This window comes from Anopheles coustani, chromosome 3 (genome assembly GCF_943734705.1).
Source record: "Anopheles coustani chromosome 3, idAnoCousDA_361_x.2, whole genome shotgun sequence".
NCBI lineage: Eukaryota > Metazoa > Arthropoda > Insecta > Diptera > Culicidae > Anopheles > Anopheles coustani.
The window spans coordinates 23,974,464-23,997,359 of record NC_071288.1 but is presented as its reverse complement, the minus strand read 5'-3'; positions in this window follow the sequence as shown (position 1 = coordinate 23,997,359).

The following is a 22,896-nucleotide window of genomic DNA, read 5'->3' as shown; positions in this document are numbered from 1 at the left end:
CCACCGTGTACCCCCATTTACCGTATGCGTAATAATGTTTGCACCATCGTACTGAAATAGTTTCCGTTTTCTCTGGGCATACAAAAGGAAATGAAACGTTTTCGTGATTTTGGGGATAATTTCGAATCGAACATTGCTTTTACTCTTGGGAAAGGTGGCAACGAGATGAAAATAACCAACGCAGAATAAAATTAATAATAAAACTACTTCCATAAGGTTGGGCCCTGTTGCCGGGCCGTGTAACGGGGTCCTGTAAACGGGCCGTATTACCGGGCCCTGAAAACGGGCCGTGTTACCGGGCCGTGTTACCAGGCCATGTAACGGTGTCCTGTACATTGGCCGGGTTACCTGGCTCTGTAAACGGGTCCTGTTAACGGGCCGTGTCACCGGGCCATGTAAATGGATTCTGCAACCGTGTCCTTTAAACGGGCCGTGTTACCGTGTCATGTAAACGGGTCCTGTAAACGGGTCCTGTAAATGGGCAATGTAACCGGGCCATGTAAACGGGCCGTGTTACCGGGCCCTGCAAACGGGCCGTGTTACCGGGCCCTGTAACCGGGCCGTTTTACCGGGCCCTGTAACCGGGCCATGTAAACGGGCCGTGTTACCGGGCCCTGTAAACGGGCTGTGTTACCGGGCCCTGTAAACGGGCTGTGTTACCGGGCCGTGTTACCGCCGTTTACCGGGCCCTGGAAACGGGCCGTGTTACCGGGCCATGTAACCGGGCCATGTAAACGGGCCCTGTAAACGAGCCCTGTAAACGGGTCCTGCAAGTGGGCCGTGTAACCGGGCCGTTTTACCTAGTCCACTCTCAAATTACAGTTAGCCGTAACGATGGCATTAGATAGCAATAGCGAGAAGTGAGCGAGCGATGGGAGGGCGAAAGTGAGATGGACTGTGCTGACGCGTTAGGTTCCCCTTTACAGCGTAGAAATTTCCCCTTAACCGCTATGCTGTTGCTAAGGGAAACCAAATACCGTATGCGCGATAATGTTTGCACCACCGTGTACACCATGTACCCTATGCGTGATGATGTTTGCACCATCGTATTAAAATAGTTTCCGTTTTCTCTGGGCATACAAAAGGAAATGAAATGTTTTCGTGATTTTGGTGACAATTTCGAATCGAACATTGCATTTACTCTTGGGAAAGGTGGCAACGAGATAAAAATAACCAACGCAGAATAAAATTAATAATAAAACTACTTCCATAAGGTTGGGCCCAGTAAACGGGACTTTAACCGGGCCCTGTAAACGGGCCGTATTACCGGGCCCTGAAAACGGGCTGTGTTACCGGGCCGTGTTATCAGGCCATGTAACGGTGTCCTGTAAATTGGCCGGGTTACCTGGCTCTGTAAACGGGTCCTGTAAACGGGTCCTGTAAACGGGTCCTGTAAACGGGTCCTGTAAACGGGTCCTGTAAATGGGCAATGTAACCGGGCCATGTAAACGGGACGTGTTACCGGACCCTGTAAACGGGCTGTGTTACCGGGCCCTGTAAACGTGCCGTGTTACCGCCGTTTACCGGACCCTGCAAACGGGCTGTGTTACCGGGCCCTGTAAACGGGCTGTGTTACCGCCTGTTACCGGACCCTGCAAACGGGCTGTGTTACCGGGCCATGTAACCGGGCCATGTAAACGGGCCGTGTAAACGAGCCCTGGTACCGGGCCCTGTAAACGGGCCCTGTAAACGGGTTCTGCAAGTGGGCCGTGTAACCGGGCCGTTTTACCTAGTCCCGTATACAAACTCCGCTAACTGAGTGGTTCCATTAGACAGTACGATTGAGCGAAGCGAGCACGTAAGCGAGATGCAAACAATTTCGACAATTTCGACCTTGAGCTTAGATAGCAATAGCAAAAGTGAACGAGCGAAGCGAGCACGTAAGCGAGATGCACAATTTCGACAATTTCGACGTTCCGGTTTTCCCACGCACTTTCCCCAGGTTTCCCCAGCCGCTGTGCTTTTGCTAAGGATACTATGGATGCAGGATGGTAGGGGAAATTTTTCTTGCGCTGAACGAGTTTTTGGTAGTCGATGGTTACTTTGCCGAAATAAAACAAAGCAAAACGTGAACGTGCTACACAGTTTCATTCAAAGTTTGCAGTACGAAGGAAATGAAACGTTTTCGAGATTTTGGGGACACCTGTCAACGGACCTGCTTACCGGGCCCCAAAAGCGGGCCGTATTACCGGGCCATGTAAACGGGACCTGTAAACGGGCCGTGTTACCAGGGCATGTAAACGGGACCTGTCAACGGGCCGACTTACCGGGCCCTGTAAATTAAGTCCTGTAACTGGGCCCTGTAAACGGGTCCTGAAAACGGGCCCTGAAAATTGGCCGTATTACCGGGTCCTGTAAATGGGCCCGGTAAACGGGCTCTGTAACCGGGACCTGTAAATTGGCCCTGTAACGTGGACCTGTCAACTGGCCCTGTAACCAGGACCTGTGAACTGAATCCTGTAACTGGGCCGTGTAAACGGGCAATGTAAACGGGCTCTGTAAATTGGCTGTGTTGCCGGGCCCTGTAAACGGGCCCTGTAACTGGGACCTGTCAACGGGCCCTGTATCCGGGTCCTGTACCTGGGTCCTGTAACTGGGCCGCGTAACCGGGCCGTTTAACCTAGTCGCTATACAAACTCCGCTAACTGAGTGGTTCCATTAGACAGTACGATTGAGCGAAGTAAACACGTAAGCGAGATGCAAACAATTTCGACAATTTCGACCTTGAGCTTAGATAGCAATAGCAAAAGTGAACGAGCGAAGCGAGCACGTAAGCGAGATGCACAATTTCGACAATTTCGACGTTCCGGTTTTCCCACGCACTTTCCCCAGGTTTCCCCAGCCGCTGTGCTTTTGCTAAGGATACTATGGATGCAGGATGGTAGGGGAAATTTTTCTTGCGCTGAACGAGTTTTTGGTAGTCGATGGTTACTTTGCCGAAATAAAACAAAGCAAAACGTGAACGTGCTACACAGTTTCATTCAAAGTTTGCAGTACGAAGGAAATGAAACGTTTTCGAGATTTTGGGGACACCTGTCAACGGACCTGCTTACCGGGCCCCAAAAGCGGGCCGTATTACCGGGCCATGTAAACGGGACCTGTAAACGGGCCGTGTTACCAGGGCATGTAAACGGGACCTGTCAACGGGCCGACTTACCGGGCCCTGTAAATTAAGTCCTGTAACTGGGCCCTGTAAACGGGTCCTGAAAACGGGCCCTGAAAATTGGCCGTATTACCGGGTCCTGTAAATGGGCCCGGTAAACGGGCTCTGTAACCGGGACCTGTAAATTGGCCCTGTAACGTGGACCTGTCAACTGGCCCTGTAACCAGGACCTGTGAACTGAATCCTGTAACTGGGCCGTGTAAACGGGCAATGTAAACGGGCTCTGTAAATTGGCTGTGTTGCCGGGCCCTGTAAACGGGCCCTGTAACTGGGACCTGTCAACGGGCCCTGTATCCGGGTCCTGTACCTGGGTCCTGTAACTGGGCCGCGTAACCGGGCCGTTTTACCTAGTTCATTACAAGTTACGACACAGGCTGCGTATGTCCGGAACGGAATAAATCGTTCGAATAGGATCTTAATCTTAATCGAATAGGTTCGAATAGGACTTCCAAATCCGGCGAAGATTCTCGTGTGACAAACGGAGACGCACTCGGTCGGGCTCACCTTCGCGCCCGCCCGGATAACCGCCACGTCATATGGTGGCTCCAGAGAGGAATACAACAACGCGCGGGTTGTATTCAGAGAACGAATTCTCATTCAAAGGTGTGCTGTCGCCTTAAGAACAGCTGGTTAAACAGGTGTACTGTCGCCTAAAGAACAGACGTGTAAGGTTTCTGTTGCCTTGAGAATAGTAGTGTCTGTAATTTCAAGTGAAACAATAAGTTTGCACAAAACTTGTCGTAAGTGATTTGTGATTAAGTGATTAACAAATCAAGCGAGTGTTTAGTCCACTGGTGAAATCGTCGTTAAATAACGGCATGAAAAACTGGCAAAACGCCCAACGCGGACTCAGTGTTTAATAACTCAAGTGATAAGTGACTCCTGGATAAAAATCCGTGAACTAATAAAGCATTAAGCCTTAGGATGTATCAGAAGTGAACCCTCAAAACGTGAAAAATTCATTACAAGTTACGACACAGGCTGCGTATGTCCGGAACGGAATAAATCGTTCGAATAGGATCTTAATCTTAATCGAATAGGTTCGAATAGGACTTCCAAATCCGGCGAAGATTCTCGTGTGACAAACGGAGACGCACTCGGTCGGGCTCACCTTCGCGCCCGCCCGGATAACCGCCACGTCATATGGTGGCTCCAGAGAGGAATACAACAACGCGCGGGTTGTATTCAGAGAACGAATTCTCATTCAAAGGTGTGCTGTCGCCTTAAGAACAGCTGGTTAAACAGGTGTACTGTCGCCTAAAGCGACGGCTAGACACAGCGGTATTCGCACGAATATTCCCGCCGTCCCGCGGGAATCCCGTTGGACGACGGGAAACTCCATATGAAAAAAACGGATTTCGTTCCCGCTATGTTTAAAAAACGCGAAACTACGACCCGGCGGGAACGGACGCATTTGCTTAATTGAAACGTTTCATGAAAAGTTTCATTCGCTTGCTACAACAACGTCGGTATGGGCAACGTATATGGATGCGGCCGATGTTGTTGGAGAGAAACCAAAATGCGAGTAGTCTTCGACGCAAAATTTTGGAGGAGGAACTCAACAACACCATTCATAAACTTTATATTTGATAATGACTCACAATTCCACTTTTACCTGCCGCCAATTTAGATCACGTAAACAAACTAAAACGTAAACAAAGCTTCACTTTGACAGATCGGGCGAATAAGCTCGTTCCCGCTGGATATTCTGTCGAATCTGGGCTACTTTTTCCCGTTCCCGCCACCTGGAATTCCAGGCGTGTTTAAACGGCGGTTAAAGAACAGACGTGTAAGGTTTCTGTTGCCTTGAGAAAAGCAGTGTCTGTAATTTCAAGTGAAACAATAATTTTGCACAAAACTTGTCGTAAGTGATTTGTGATTAAGTGATTAACAAATCAAGCGAGTGTTTAGTCCACTGGTGAAATCGTCGTTAAATAACGGCATGAGAAACTGGCAAAACGCCCAACGCGGACTCAGTGTTTAATAACTCAAGTGATAAGTGACTCCTGGATAAAAATCCGTGAACTAATAAAGCATTAAGCCTTAGGATGTATCAGAAGTGAACCCTCAAAACGTGAAAAATTCATTACAAGTTACGACACAGGCTGCGTATGTCCGGAACGGAATAAATCGTTCGAATAGGATCTTAATCTTAATCGAATAGGTTCGAATAGGACTTCCAAATCCGGCGAAGATTCTCGTGTGACAAACGGAGACGCACTCGGTCGGGCTCACCTTCGCGCCCGCTCGGATAACCGCCTCGTTATAGTAGTCTAAATGAACGATTGCTAAAAAACATGTTTTCCTAGTTTATGTACAACGAGCGTTCCTTACAAAATCACCATAGTTTATTTATTCATTCCAATCTAGAATAAATGAATAACCGCTTGGATCTTCCGATATGGAAAATCATCCCCCGCATAGAATACCCCCTATCGGCTGTGGTTTTGTAGTCTGTGTGGTGTAATTAATTTTCCTTTTGCCAAATAAACGAACGACAATATCGGATTGCCTAATTTAATTATGCTCCTTTCTGACCTATCCCTCTCTCTCTCTTTCTCTCTCGGCGTAACCCCATCCGACCCCGATGCCTTGGCCGCGGCTCAATAAAACCGATATATGTACGGAAGACGCGTCTGCTGGTGGCCGAAAAGATTCGCTTCCAATTAAACTTTAATGATGTCCGCTGACGCAGGCTGCTGCCCGATGTGGGTTGGTACCCGATTTCCACTCCGGTCCAAAAGCCACCAGTCATGTGGTACGGCGTAGACCGAACCGATAGAGCCGGCAGCTAGAATTTCCACCTTACGCACACACTCTTCGCTCGCCCTCTTGTGGAGGGTGCTTCTCAGCGGGTGTGTGAAGCCAGACGGGCAATTAGCAAGAATGCATAAACGCTTGCAACTGAGTGCAACTGCACGCCAACCGTTTGCTGCAGGGCGCGGGAGGCCATTTTTATCGACCGCCATAACGGTCGACCTCCGACCTCGCAGGGAAAAACGAGATGCCCTGGGGGGAGGGGGTTCACAATGCAAGGTCGAGCCCGGCTGGGGTGCGTTTTGTTTTGTGGTTCGTTGCATTGCATAATGCGGTGCTCCATTAATCCGGGTATGATTTGGAATTCAAATGCAAATTTCATTCAGTCGCTTAGGTAGCACCGCTTTATCGAGAATTGGGATCGTCAAAACATGTTCTTGTACATATTAAATTACTTTTTGTACATCTCATGATGTATTTGTTACTAGTACTGAGATTTTCAACTGCGAACCCACACATCTTCGACAACGGCTTGCGTTGAATAACATTTGCACAGCTGTGCGAGCGAACCCAAAGCGGCTACGAAAATAGTTCCACAGGAAACGTGAAACGCAACCCGCATTCGGACTACCTCCCGCAGTATGCTCTATGGAAACCCGTGGAAAACAAACGGTTTCCAGCGAACCCGAATCCGCTTTCCAGCGGGCTTGATTTTCCGAAACGAAAGGAAAACAAATCGCTGCAAACACGGCGGCGCGCCGTCTCGGAGAGTGGGAGAATTCTCTCCCGTGAGCAAACTCCCCGAGCGAGATGAGATGCCCAGGGCTGGCATGGAAAACGTGCTCCATTTTCCACCATCGTTGAAGCCCTTGAGAAGTGGTCTGTTGTTTTCCATGAATAGCCGCTGGGATGTAAATGTGTAGCGGTTAAAAAATACCGTATTGCAAGCTGTGTCCAGAACTTACGCGGGCTTCCTTGAGAACAGCGCTGTTCTATTGTTCAGATTTATCGCGCGTGTTACAAAACTCACACACAATTTGTGCTCTCGCTCTCTCGGGTTTTCCGCTAAAAACTCTCTTCCATTCGTGTGCTTCTCTCGCTCTCTGTTCCGCTCGTGCGCCCTTCTAATCGCCATCTCGCTCGAAACCGCACGACGGAACCTCGCGAACGTGGTGTCAGCTAGGTCCGAAAACAGTTGATTTTTAGCATCGCTTGACGGCGGATCATCTGGCAGCGGGTTTTCCAACGGCCAACCACGAAGAATTGTTGTAATAAGCGCGTGTTAGTGGCATTGGAGGTTGGTGAATTAGTGTTCAAATTTTGCATCTGACCATCCAATGCTAAAAAGGGTGCAACATTTCGCAGCCAAGTGCTAAACAGGGCTTCGGGGCACACGTTGGGCCGGTCGTGCGAACGATCGAAAAAATAGGTTATCGATTGTTTCCCATGGTTTTCGGGCAGAATCAAAACACACGGCAAAAAGTGAAGTGTCAGGCCTGGCGACGTTGGTGTTGTTTTGTTTTTTGACTTGGAAAATATTAGTAAATCTTCCGGCCCGAACCGAAAAGGACCACGGCACCTCGTGTGCCGTTTGTTGTGCGTGAGTGTGTTTTGTTTTTCTATGTTTCAAAAATATTTAGATCACATTTTTCCGCCTGCCGCCGCGCGTTACAATTTGTTTTAGCAACTTGTGTCTCTTTGCATGTTTCGCTTCTCAATGGAGTGACGGTGTAAATTGAATTTAACCAAATAACCAAATAAATATGCCCACATTTGTCAGTGGATTTGTGAACGCGATTGTGCAAGACACCAGCATCGGTGCGTGTTTTCGACTCTGCCTGGCCATTAATGCTGAGGAAAGGGCTGCTCGCATTATTATTTTTATTTGTTTTTTCACCAAACAACCCTTCAATTCGTCGATTTTAATGACGGTGTGTTAACTAATTAGAAGCATAGTTTGTAGGGGGTTTCCCCTTTTAGTAATTTATTCTCGGTGGTTGCGTTAAATCCCTTGCTTCCATCGTCTCCTGCAGAGTTTTAGCAATACAAACGAACGTTAACCCCCTTTTCATTGCATACTTAGAGGGTTTACCTGCCCGAAGGTGCTTTGTCAGGCAGGTAGCTAGGACACCTCATCACTCACACACGCGCAGTTCCAATGTCATACAGATTTCTCACAAATCCTTTCCGGTGCAGTCCGGTTCTACTCTCCGATCTGTCAAAACCCCCCACGCTGTTTCGTAGCCCCCTGAGGACAGTTTATTTGTTTTGTTCCAGTTGAAGTGTTTATTTCGTCCTGTCGAACAGAACGGCCGGTTGCTAGGAGTGTTTGTGTGTGTCGGCTACCGTTGTTCGGCCGCTCGTTACTACTACCAAACCAGTCGCCACGGGTTTGTTGAAGGCGTGTGCGTTCGCTTTGCTAGGACGCGCGATCATCTGTCATTATTGTTTTGCCGGTACGGTTGTGTGTACGAGTGTGTTAGCCAGCGGTTGTCGCAGTGTGCGCTTCGTCGCCATCGTACAGATCCTTTCCAGCGTACCGGTGCACTATGGAGCGAAAAGAGCAAATTGCCGGGATAAAATTCAGAATCAAATGTTTTGCAATTTTTTCATTGTAATATCGTGTAATACTATTATATTACACGAAATTATGATGTTTCGGGACAATCCCGCCAGGTGGCGCTGCAAAAACCTCATATTTTTGGAATTTTCTATGGGTGCATTATTTTTTAATTTTTTTTTTTATACTAACTTAAAGATTTTTTAAAGTTTGATATAAAACAAACTAAATTTACTACAAACTTCCATTCAAAATATTGTCATCTGGAATATAATTGATATTCAAAGCATCTAACGCGGACATAACGTCTCCTAACGAAGAGCTACTATCTGAATATTCTGAACTTGTACCATCATCTTCTTGGGTTTGAATTGGCAAGGGACTGTTACTATTTGAGGAGCTGTAATCTACGAAGAATGTTTTTACTGCGTCTGGGTATGGAATTTGTTTTTTATTTTTCAACGATTTAGCCAGAGATATTGTTGAAATGTATGGATCGGATGATTGTAATGCTCTCATAAAAATGTCTTTAATATTGAATTCTCGTGACATTTTACGGGCGTGTTCTCTTCTATCCCTTCTGTATATTTTATTTCTACCTTCTGCTGCTTCCTCTCCTAAGGATCCCAATGGAGCTGGGGCATTTACAATGATTTCACCTACATGCGCAAGAACTTTATGGACAGTGGAAGGCATTTTGTACCAATTGTAATGATGTATGTAAAACTTGTATGTATCTTTGCAATATAGACTAATAGTTTTTGGATTTAAAGGCTGTGAACAGTTGATGGCTATTAAAATATTTCGAAACCTTTCTATGAGTTCTGTTTCTATTTGCAAAATATCGCTCAATTTTTCTATGTTTGAAAAAGCCCGACGACAAACATTTCCCGTCGTACTATTTCCACCCATTTGCCTTGGTTCATCTACTTTTACACCAAATTCCTTGTACATCTTTTCCAATACAATTTTTTTTCGATCATTGTACATGCTTTTAAAATTTTTAGTAACCTTCCATTTTTTAAATTCAATTCTGTACGAAATGTGAAGCAAGCATTCGAAAAATCTGATCCAACAGTGTAGTGGAGATATTCCATAAGATAAATTCTCAGGAGTTGGAATAAATCCATTTTCTAAGTGCTCTACACTGTTCATTTCGGTTGGTTTTGCACCACATATACAACATGTTTGCATAGATAGAGTGTCGGTTAAATATGCCAAAATTTTTCCATCAATTAAACTCATGTAAAATGAATAGTTTACCGTCACATTACTTGTTTCATTTAGCTGAATTGTATAAGGAACTAACCTGGTTATTTGGCTTTTGATTTCGTCTACTGTTTGTAAAACTTTTTCTTTTGACTCTTTCGCAAACTCGATCACAATTGGCCTGCAAAACCTAACACTTTGAGGCATCAAGTTTATCCAGATGATATCTGAATCGTCACTGATGAACGAAAGACGGATAGGCGTTAATGCCGATACTAATAAATCACTGTCTGATGCAGTATTTTCTCCGGAACCATGAAGCGGTTGATTGTAAATGCTGTGTCCACTAGATCCGTCAATGCCCCACGAGCACAATAATACGACGCTTAGTGAATCACACAAAGAAGATGAAAGGTGTCGCAAGATTTCTGCCTTTTGTATTTCAATTATTCTACACGCAGTGTGATTAACCAACTCTTGTAGATTAACTTCAGCTTTTGTTTCACTAATAGAAATAAAATCTTCACTTGGTGCGCAGGTTTTTTTAAGTTTGTTGATTTGGTAATATGACGGAAAAACTTTTTTTGATACTTTATGCAAATCATTATACTGGGATTTTGAGAAACTATTGTCTATAAAACATGCCAACGCTTCTTCGGCAGATACTAAAACATCACTTTTGGTTGTCATTGGCATAACACTTGAAGGATTTTTCAAAAACATGTCTATCATACTCATCAGCCTTAACTGCTTTTCTTTAAAAGCTAACAACCTCACTGAGTATAATTCCTTTTCGAGATTGCCGTTGATATCTGTCTCTTTGGCCACACTTCGACGTTTATTCCTCACGCAGAGATCATTAAACTCTTTTTTTGGCCGTCCACGACTTCTGTTTTCCGTATAGGCACTAATGTCAAATGGTTTGTTCAACCAGATTTTCGAATCCTTTTGAAAATTCTTCGAGTTTCTAGCACATTTCTTCAATCTAGCCTTGAAACTTTTTTCCAGTATCATCAACTTATTAGTCACTTTCAATTTATCACACGGTTTGATGCTTACTTTACTTTCAATGAACTGTAAAGCATACCCAATGTTTTCCTTGCAAGAAGCATTGTTTTTCAAAACGTTTATGATATCATTGATTATAAAGGAACCCATCGTGAAATTATTAAATCAATCTCAGATAGATTATTTACTTGAAAACTAAAAAAACGTTGTTCGTTCTCTAAGGAGCTTTCTGACAATTGGTGTTTATGCTGTTCAAGGTAAAGCTTGAATGATGTTTTTATAAACGAACGTATGTTATATATGTATCTTTTCAAATGCATACCGCTATGGTATGCCGTTCGAAGGTCAAAATTTTAACATCTACCTTAGCTGTTACTGTATGGTTAGGGTATATTGTTTTCAAAAGCAAATATTATCAAATATTTGTGTTCACTTCTATGAGTTATCCACCCACAATTAGCGGCGTTTTACCATTAGGGTAGAAAAAGAGTGACAGGTATATCTACCCAAAATTCACGGCTTTTACAGGTAAGGGTACAAACAGAACAAAGTGTTAGTGTAGGGTACATTTATTATTATTTATTATTTTAGTGTAGGGTACATTATTCCGAGGAATTTTGGGTATAAAAAAATGGGTTTGTGAGCTGTAGAACAAGTAAAAGCGACCTGATACATTCAAAGCAAACCAAACCAAGTTTCATTCTTTGCCAGTGACTTGGCTTGTCTTTCCCCTTTTATGTGATGTTCAATCACTACCCTGCTTCACATTTTTCATTGAATGAGAATTTCAAATTTGAATGCATTGAATGAGAATTCATATTTCTTACCACACATGATGCTGCATATGGCATGATGGAGGCGCCTAGTAGCTGATAAACTATAAGCTTCACATCTAAAGTACAGAATAACGTAAAGATGCGCGCGTATGCGCAAAAAAAACTATCATTTATTGTTACAAAACATTCTAGGCTATAAGTGGGTATGCATCATATTACAATCTTTCGCAATCCTTAGCGATGGCATAAGGTTAAAAACAGAAAATTGAAAAATTTTCCGGGAGTTTTGCGAAACAATGCTTAATATTTTGTGACATTCAATTTCAATTAGCTTAAACTGTCAATAATTTTAAAGCTTGATAATAAACCTTTCCAAAACTGTGCTTGGAATCCGATTCCGACCATTATTATAGGAGTTACAGACCTTCAAAGTTGATGGATTTTTTTCAATTTTTCACGCAATATTTTCACAAATCTTGACTTTGAGAGGCTGTTTCTCAGAACCTGGAAGAGCAGAGGCTCTAGTTTTTGGGTCATTTCTTAGTTTCATCTTGTAGTTTAAGAAAACATGTCTCTTTTTTCTGAAATCCAAAAATGAATTTTTGATTTTTATCCCGGCTTCGCTCCATCGTGCGGTGGTGTGACTTTGCCGGTGAGCAAGAATTTCCGTCCGTCCGTCCGTAATGGCCATGGACGTGCGGTGTGGTCGATGGCCGGAAATTTGAAGATTCATATTTCCTTCCACTCGTGCGTTTTAGCCCCACCGGCGAGGGTCGAGCACGAAACGAACACAAAGGATCAACCGGAGCAGTGTGTTTCGTCCCAGTGAGAAGCAAGATTTCGAGCGTTGAGCAGGACCGACTTTTTCCCGGCGTGTCTGGTCGCAAGTGCTTGTGTGCGTGAGAGTGTACAAGCCCATTTGTCATCCTTCCACCAGCAAACGGCAAAGTGAAGCAAAAGTGTGTTCGCTTCGTCCTGGCGGATGATCGCATCGCATCCGACTGCCCGAGGGACTTCCGCGACACGCATCCTTCCACCGCCCGTTTGTCTCGAAGACACGCAAAAAAGATGGAGTGTGATAAATTGAACTGTCACAATACGAAAGGTAAGGGATAATCAAGTTATCATCATCAGGCATCATCGTCCGGCATCGGTTTCACTTTCGTAGCCTACTATTCGGTCCTTTCTCGAGCGAACCCCTTTCTTTCAAAGGGTTCAACTTTCTCAACGCCACACTCAAATTCCCCAATCGGCCAGATGGGTACGTGATGGCGCAGCTAAAATGAATTATTTTGCTCCACTTTCTTCGATTTCCGGTCGAAAGGTTGGCCGGGGGTGGTAACCATGTTTTTTTCTCTTTATTTTACTCTTTCACGCACGAAACCGGGCTTATGTGCAATGATAAATGATACTTCCGGGAGCCGGAACCGGTCGTTAGAGTGACCAACCGGTGGTCGAGGTCAAACCGAACGTGCGTATCCTGTTGGCATTTAATAAGCTTATTTATAGACCCTCTGGGACGGGCATCGATACCGAGCCGGAGTCGGAACGGCTGGCCAAGGGTAAACCGCTGGACCATTTCCCGTTTGGGTCAAGAAAATACATCATTTTGATGGGACAGACTTTTGTGGGTGGCGTCGGAACCCTCCCGTTTGGTTATGAGCTTCCGAAACTAATGTACTCGATTATGTTTATCCTTGGATAAACTACTATTGAGCAATAAATGCAAATGAGTTTGCAGATTATTACACGTGTCTATTTCAAACTCAACAAACAGCCGATTCAAACTGGGTTTTGTTACTTAATTAAAGGAAGTTTGTTTATTAGACAAATTTATTGGAATTTCTTGTTACTTTAAGATATAAACTGGTGCTCTTATTGCAACAAATTTGTGAAACAGAACTATTTCCCATACGGTCCATCCGGTAACGTATAAACCTGTTTCTCTGCTCGCTAAAGAAGTTTCTGAATCCACGCGATCGTGTCAATAACTAATTAGCTATCCGGTGCCAATAAAGTCAACAGACTTACGGTGCCCTCGTACACGTCCACCGTCGTACCAGGGTGGCCAACTTTACGACCATCTTCTACCAACCGTCATGCCGTCAACCGACGGAACGTCAAGCGGGATGTGGTAAGGTTTTATGATTGTGCATTAGTCTGATGATTGAAAATCAATTGTGTACGGATGAATTTATTCAATGGTGGATTTACTGTATGGAAGTATTTGCCCGGGGAAATATCGACGAAATTTACTGCTTTAGGAAAGCTGCATGAAAGCTTGCTGTGCTTTAACAGTTGAAACAGTTGAATGGAATTTTAATTAAGCCACTAAATAATGCCTCGGCGTAATAAGCTGTTCCTTCAGTCGTGATAACTTTTACAATGTACTTACTTTTTCATTATTTGCCCTTAGTTGGTGAGACTTCTTTTCGTAGCTTGTATGCTTTTAGAAATCCCCCTTTTGTTCGCTTAGCTATACTACTTTTAGTGCAATTTTTGTCCCTGTGCAGTGTATTGTGTAAAATTCTATCTTTCGCCTGATTTTCTCCGGACTCTTTCCATGTGGCATTACCTATCTTCCTCACGAATGGGGTGTTTGCATCGGCGCATTGCCGATGATATCCTTTCTTCCTTTCATTTATAATGTAACAATCATTCTTTTGTTCTAGTAAAAACAAATGGAAAAAATCCTACTCATAACTCTGTATTGCTTGTGATAAGAAAAGATATTTGCGAATAACACAAGCGCCCATAGAGTTCACATTCATCAACCACGATCCTTCAACATGGACAGGTTTACAAATATCCATGCCGTTGGTATTTTCCTAAAGTATTCCCATAAAGAAATGTGCTCCGAGATTTCTGAGATTTCCATCTTATCATCACTCTAATAATTTATGCTCGATAGAATGGCGCAATGATGTGCGGCAGGGTGAAACGAGTCGCATTTTTTAAATCACCGTTTCTTCCGAACAGGACGATCTACCGAATTCCTCAAAGTGGCGTCTTGGGACGGGTAACAATTATGAACCAGCCTTCTATTGTGTTTTTGTGGAAAAAGTAGTAAGTCTCGACTTACCAAATGGTACAGATAAGCCGAGCCGGGAATTTCATTGCCTAAACTTTAACCTTTGTGCTATGGAAAAGTTTTTGCACTCGTCATTGTATAAATTTTAATGCTTGCTTAGTATTACTATTTAGTTAGTGTTATAGTTTAAAAAAAATGCCTTTTTGAACATATTTTCTATTTCATTCCTTTCCTATATATTTTACGTAAGTTTTCCCCAATTACAAATACGTTGCAGCGGCATCATGTTCTTAACTAATCTCCCCCGACGATCACAACTGTTTCGCATCGTGTATGTACGGATTTCGTATCGATAAAATCTGCCTCGTCATCAACAAGTACGGTAAAAGCATTCAAGACGATGTCCACGCTTTCATCGGAGCATAATAGAACCTAGCCATACGGCGAACCCACCACGATGAAGTGCTATTTAATGTAACATAGGATGTGTTACTGCCGGGAATAAGGCTCGCAAGCCGGGTTCGGTTCGAGAAAGGAACTTACATGCTTTTTTTCTTCGACCAACCTCAGCAGGGGCGCTATGTGGAAAAATGGTTCGTACATTGTTTCCACCATTTTCAACCCAACCCTCGAAGCGTTCCGAGCCTCCGCCCGACCATGGCAGGGACGGTGGCCCAGTGGCACACCTGCACTGGACGACTTTTACGCACGCAATCCACTAATGGTGCCGGTTCGGCTCCTCTCAGAACAACCGAACTCCCGTTGTTCCAGAGAGTAGGTCATATGGGGTGAACTTCCGGCGATGGGTTCCCTTATCGCCCGGAACCGCCCGGCAAGCGGGCAATTTACTTTTCCCAAGCCCGCCGGAACGAGGAATAGAAATCAACTCGATTTCCGTCCTGTAAGGTTGCCTCATCATCATCATCATCGCCATCATCGTCGTCAACGTCAGCGACAATGTACGGTAAACGTTAACATTTGATCCGTGCTACTTCGCCAGGTTTCTTATGGAATTATAGGCTTACCAAACGGGCATCAACCGGTGGAATGTGCCACGTATGTAATTTTACACCTTCTGCTGTATGTTTTTTCCCGTAAAACCTTTTTATGGCTACCTTTTGCAAATGCTGCAATTATAGCTGAATTGAGTAAGCACGGGAAAGTTGGTGTAGATTATGCGATTTTTTTTTATGCAAACGTTGTAAACTCTTATCAAAACCTTTGTAACCAAGCGAAGCTTTGTTTTTAGAAACTTTTGAACAGAGTTGATAGCAAACTAACATAAAAAACTCCGGTCAGTTACAACGTTCGACTTTACACACTAAGGTTATTTACAGCTACACACGTAAAACGGAAAAATCGCTAAACGAAGGCTAAATGCAGCGTAAAAGGAAGTAAAAAACGGAACTGGAGGAAGCCACACCGGACCGCGCTGTGTTGCTTCGGTCGGTAATTAGATGCGATCCATAATCGTGATTAACATCCACCGGGTGTACCCCTTATAAATAACACATAATTAGTGATCACGTCAAGGACGGGTCGGGTGGCGAGCACGAACGAGGGCAATTTATTGCGGAATGCTGCAAGAAGAAAAAAAAAACCCCGGCGTATGGCCAGCATAAGATTGATTAGAGGGTGCCGAAGGGTTCGAGTACCTGACTTTGTTGGCATTTGTTGTTGTTTTTTTCTAAAGAGATACTTTAAATTATTGACGCATTTAATACTTGAATCGACTTTTAGATTCCCCTTTTTGTTGAAAGGACAGTAAAAAGTGCCATACGTTGTGTTTAAAGCATTGAACATAACAAACAATAATAAATTTAACACTTTTCCATGTTGATATTTGTTGGAAAAGGTCTGAAAAGTTGTCCCTTTCCTGTCGTGTTTATGCTTAGAAAAAAGGATAACTCCTTTTGAGCTGCGGTGAGTCAGCTATAAGTTCGTCCTTTTGGTTGTAATATAAACCCGTAAGCGACATGTTTATGGCTTCACGTGATCAGTTATGTTGTCTTTAGCCTTCACCACGTATTTTTGATCCCCGGGTATCGATCTTTGAATTGCAACAGGCTTAGTGCAATTCACTCTGTGTAAGTTGAAATGGAAAAAAAACTTGCTAAAAAACATTGCGGTATTTTCATTTAGGTAATGAAAACTTATAACATTCAGTAAAATGTTGTTAAAATGCTTCTACATTATGTTTATACTGTTATAAGAGCTCAATGTTATCGAGGTATCTACAAATATGAATGGAAAATAATTTACAACATTCTTGCTGTATATTTAAATATTTTAAATTTTACGTACTTCACCGTTCGAAAGATTGTTTTTGACTTCGGTTTAGTTTTAAGTAAACCTTGTTTGCCAGAACCCAAAACAACGCAGCAGCCCCAACGTTGCGCAAAGTAAAAAAGTAAAAACGCGCCCGTAACAAGCATAATCCACACGAAGGACTGGGCGCCTCCATGCATGATAATACGGATTCGGGCGCATTTCGAGAAATAAATCCAATTTCCTTAACGAACCGTACCGGCCGGGAGGTGTCCACCGTAAGGCTCGAACAAGTGAAAGTAGCTCTTAGGTAGTTCTCTTTTTGTTTTGTGCGGCGTGCAAACGTAAGGACAAAAGGTAGACCCGCAGTCCATGGGCATTTTTCTGGAGCGGGAGGCGGTGAGGAAAACGCTGCCAAGAAAGCGTGCTGATAATAATCCGCTTATGATGAGTTACGAGTGAATATTTGCTGGCTGGAGATGCATTGGAGGTCGGATTAAGGGCCCCGGGGGAGTTGCCTTGGGTGACGGAACGGGGCAGCGCTCCGTCCATTATGGTCACCGGAGAAAGCTTTTCCGATTCCGAAGAGGAAACATTCGTGTGGCTTCTTTTGTGATTTACAACTGGAGTTTGACTTCTTCGATTCATCTATAGATAGAGGGGGCACTAAAATATCTGATTGATAAGTCGTCTTATTTTGTCAATTCAAATTATACCCATTTTCACGCGGATCAATTTTTCGGTGGAACAAAAAAATCCCCGGGGTTTATTCCGGAGGTCAAAAAATATGCCTATCTAATGCTGTAATACATTTACTCAACACTCCATTAGCCCGTGTCCGCAGTCTCTGCCTAATGGATGAGGATGGGGATCGACCTCGAAACTTCTATCACATCCAACCTGGACGGCTCGTTCCGACCCCTTGGCACTATCTATTTATCTTTATTCGGAGCCATAAATTTCCCATGCTTCTTACCAGAATGGGAGGTAAAAAAAACACACCCACACACACACATGGCTCATCAAAAAAGAACCCAACTACTGGATGTGCAATATACATTGTGTTCGCCATCGAATGCTGTGTCCACGGAGAGAGAATATACTCGACCATAAATTAGGGCACTAAGTAATAGAAGCTTAACCGGTGTCTGTGGCCGTACGTTGTGCCGCGAATTCCCATTTCTCTCGCTTAGGAGCAACTTGGGCGTCGACGAGAGATACCCTCGGCTTCCTCACCCTCCCCATCAACCCCCCCCTCCCCCAACCCAGTTGTTTGTGGTAAAACTTTTAATTTTCCCATTCCCGACGAGAGTGGCTTCTCGGTGCCGCGCCGAGTTTTTGTGGCTGGTCAGTGTCGGAGGTGGAAAAACCTCGAATTGCGCTACCTGCTCCAGAGAAAGCAAAGCCAAGCAGCACTAAACTTATTGCCCGCACCGGTGTATGGTGTGTGTGCGTGTGTGTTAGTGTGACTGTGCATCCCTATATCTTATCGGAAGGTGGAGCAGTTTCGTGGAAAAACTATCTCCTTTCCGGGCTGGCCGGAAAGCCGGTTTGGATTTCCGCCCTTGTTTTTTTTTCTCGCCCTCTTTTTGTATACCTGCCACACACCGGTTCTATCGTTTACACGGTTCTCGACGTCCACACCACCGCTGGAGAGGCCCTCCCCCCCCCTGCGAGGTGCAGCCGTGAAAAAGGCGTCACGCCGAAACCAGACCGAATGGATGAGAAAACGATTCATTACCACCCGGCACACGCGGGTGGTTTTTGTGTGTTGTGGATGGTGAAAAGCTTTTGCCGACCAAGGAGTTTCCCTGGTGTGCTACCTTGGAGTGCTTTATTTTGTGCAAAACATTCATTTCGACAGTACGAAAACGTTCTTGCAGCTGCGGCGAGGAAATGTACCTCTGCTTGCCGGTAACTGAGCTTCCCGAGGCACACCCGGGAAAGTTAGCCATTACCCGTGGCATCGGTGGAAACGACCCGCCTTACACATGGGAGACCCCCTCCCTTGTGTGTTGGTGTGCCGGTTGTGGTCGGTTTTTGTTAAGAGGTGGGCGCGAGAGATGGGCCAGACGATATCGAGAGTAATTGAGTGATAAAAGGGGAATAAGAATGCTGCGCTAAGGAGCAACGGGAAACGGGGGGGAACAGTTTTTCTCTGGCTTAATGTAATTGCTTCCGTTGAAATTTGCCCCGTGAATTACGGGTTGCCCGAACGACGGGCCGCAGTTGGACCGACGGAAAACACGGGTTCGACTCGTTTGAACGTTGGATAGTGTTCACTTCATACACACACACACACACACACACTTGACAGCACGGCACAATGGAATGAAATCGCCGGAAAGATAATAATTTTGCTTTCGCTTCATTTAACCGTGGAACACCCGACGTCCTTGGGAGAGGTCCTTTTTATACCGCAACGCAAGAAACATCGTGAAATACTGATGCTATTCGTACTTTCGCTTAATTTCACACCGCTCTAGTGTTCTTGTAATGATTATTTTTTATGTACAATATTGTAACTTTCCTTTTTCACACGTACTGTTTTCGAGAAAAATGTATATCTCCATTAACTAATCCCATGTTGAAATTCTAATGTTTTTGATCTGTTCCTCACTATTATTCGCACTTTATTTCCAGTTGTTTCTTTTAATCCTTTATCGTTTCCTTTTTACTCATTCAACAGCATAACGCTCAAATATCGACCCCGATTGCTCATGCGCTTGGAAAAACGTCTCCTTTGCCTTTGCCTTTCCCGTCTGGGCCCGGCCAAAACGGCATCACTTCTCCATCGAGGCTTTCAATTATTTCTGTAATTTTACTATTTTATTGCTTCGCCCGCTTTTTTCCACCAGTAAGTGAAGCTGTTCCGGAAAATTACGTCCAATTTCGAGCCGTTTCTCTTCCTTCCGCCCGGGGAACCCAGCTGGCACTGGACGGCACAAAATGGCGCACTCGCTCGAACGGTAATTGCAATTCACTGCCCGTCGCCCGCCAAGTGCATCCCTTCTGCTGGACCCCGGTCGGCCAGGGTCGCTGCTCGCTTGGCATACAATTAAAATTAGCGTAATGGAAACATTATTCGTTGGAAATCACTTCGGTACCAGTGGGACAGCGTTCCTTGGGCGGAAGCAGTTTTTATCGGCGCACTCTCCTAAGGGAAACTCCATTTTCCATTGGTCCAACGTGCGGCCAAGTCCGGGCTGCAGCGCACGGCTAGTGATTATCGTCGGGATCGTCTTTATTATCATACTTGTCCGATGTCGTCCGTGTAATTCAGTGCGGATTCCTGCTTGATCCTGCCATCCTTTCAATGTCGGAAGGGAGTATTTTCCCACCCAATGCGCACAACGAGGTGGTCGTCATTGCAGTGCTTTAACGGCGAGGTTCGCTATTTTGTTTACGCAGTTGGGTTTAAAATTGTATGAGGAACTTTGGAGGTAACGAAGTGAGGGATTCGTCCTGGCAAATGGATCAAAAGAAGAGTGCCCGTGACTGCAGCAAACCCAACATTACCCAAGTTGACTAGACGACCGGCGTAAAACAAGTCCATTCGACGCAAAACCCGACAGTTCCGTGCCGGTTTCGGGGGAGTATGCATACCCGAAACAAAAACGCCAACACTGAACGTTGGCTAAAGCGTTATTCAATTTTCCACCCGAAGGGATGGGAGTACATCATCGTGGTTTTCATGGTTGGCAAACGGGGAAGGCCCCATGCTGTTCCGTCTCCCAGGGGGATTGGCAGAAAATGAAGCTTCGGGTTGGTCGGAGGGGCTCGACGGAGGGCGGGATTACTACAAAGTGGTTGCGAAAATAAGCGTTATGATGTTTACGAAACGGTTCTCGGAATTGAGGATGCTTCCCCCGGTACCGGTCTCCCGTTGGTGGCGTTAATGCAACCATTTGCTTTAAAGATTATGTACCCACCACTTAGGATTCCATTTTGCTCTCCGGTTTTCTTCCAAAAAGCGGCAGCTTATCAAAGTTAAGTTTTAATCATAATCCTTTTGGTTGCTGAATTTAACTATAGCTTAGCAGCGCAGCCCGGTGAAAAGCAATGTTACTATATTTTCCCAGCTCCGGAAGTGCCACGCTATTCTTGCCAGTGTTGCCAGACTCCGGCACGGAGGAACGTCGAAGAGAACATGAAGCTCGTAAATAATTGCAGCGAAAAGCTGGATTTGCTTGCATGCAAATGAGATAAGCCGGAGTCACAGTGTTCTGCAGTGGGGCATGTGAAATATTAAGCATGGTGAAAATAATAAACAACAAAAAAACAGTACACCCAATGTTCAGGAAAATGTTTCAGGGATCTGAACGCTCTTATTTTCCTAAGACAGCGTTGTCTTGTCCCGGGAGTAATCGTTAAACATGCTTCTTTTACCGTTTTTCCCCTATCCTATGCAAATGTTATCAAAGTAAAAGCGTCCCGTTCGTTCCTGGAATAAGAATGTTTTCCTATTTATTGTTTAACATCCTGACATGAATATCATATTAAAAAGCTGAACTTGTAGCTGTGTTCGTTCCTTTATGACAATATGCGTGCATTCTTTGCATGTTTTCCGCAATGAGCTGAATAGAAAACTTCATTTAGTTTGCTTCTTTAACAGCCGACAGTCGACACGATAGTGAACCACAGATTTTCTGTGTTTCTCTTCAACCGTTGCCCATTACGGGGTGTAGTTAATTATTTCATTCCCGTGGCCAGGCGTGGCACGTTGTGGTAGTGAAGAAAAGTGTCCATTTGAGCAAAGTTTGCTTCATCAATCATCATCTTCAAGGCATTACCATGTGCGGTGATTTTGTTTGTTAGCTTGAGCGACGTTTTTCGACACATCATGGTTGGATTTTCATCTTTCGTTTGTGTATATGTTAGTCTAGGATGTAGGTGTTGCTTATTTTTTTTATTTTTAATGTTCTTTTCTGATGGATTGAGGATTTCTTTTTCGTTTAACTCCATAGCTGTTGAGCTAAGTTGTAGAAAACCCAAGTCTATCTTAGAACAATCTTAGTTTCTATGTTGAGCAACACCGTATTTGCATAATTATTTGCCCTTGCATGGCGGGCAACCGTTTCGAGTTTTAAGGGGCTTACATCTTATCCGTTTTCTTCTGCATCACGCCACCCCCCTCCACGGCTAAACTATTACCCGCTAATCCTATTAGAGCATCTTAGCAGATTAGTAGTTATTATCAGTACAAACAATCCCGCCCAGCCTTGAGGTCTCCAACGTCAACTAAGTGACACCGAGGGGACGCACCTTCGGAAGCGCAATGCGCAATTTCTTCGCGTGACTTCTCCCTACATCCTGCGGGGCGGGCATGTAATGGGCGCCTTGGGGTCGGGAAGGCGCAAGGCATGTTCCAGAACGTGCGGTACGACCTATCGTGTGTCTCCGTGATGTCACTCAATTGAAATCGGCAATCCTATTTCGGTCTTCGCTAATCGGCGAACGTCAACTAACTCGGTTTGCGCCTTAAATCCGCCTTTAGTGCACGGCATAATGTAAGAAAGCGGGGCGCCGAGACGTTTCTTCAGCTCGTGGAATAGTTTTGTCCAAAGATAAGGACTAAGTTATTTATTCAATGCTTCTTTTAAACAGCAATTGCATTCTTGGGGTGGCACTATAACACAGTGATGTAGATTCTAATAAAAGAAATGATTCACCTTTATATTTGCATACTTCGTTGTGCTAATTTTTATCAAACTTTTTGCAGCTAAGAACTTTGGTTTTGCTTTTTTGAATGTTTACATCAACCAAATTAAAAAGCTTTTAGGTCTTAGAAGAAAACATGTTTGCCCAAAAGTTCTCTTACTCTCTTCTTTTACTTCTACTACTGATTTCTTCTAACGCTATGAAATTCATCTTAAATTTTTACGCTACGCTTATAAAAAAATATAGATATATTTTGTAGTCAAAAAACTAACACTAGCTAAGATATTATAGATATACTAGCTAAAATATTATAGTCAAAAAACTAATAACACTAGCTAATTTACATTCGATCGAGAAAACGGTACATAAGGTTAAACAAAAAACCACTGAAGTCCAATTACACAAAAATAAATTAATATTTGTTACTTTGGCACTTTATGTAGAAATATTGAGATCAACCTAA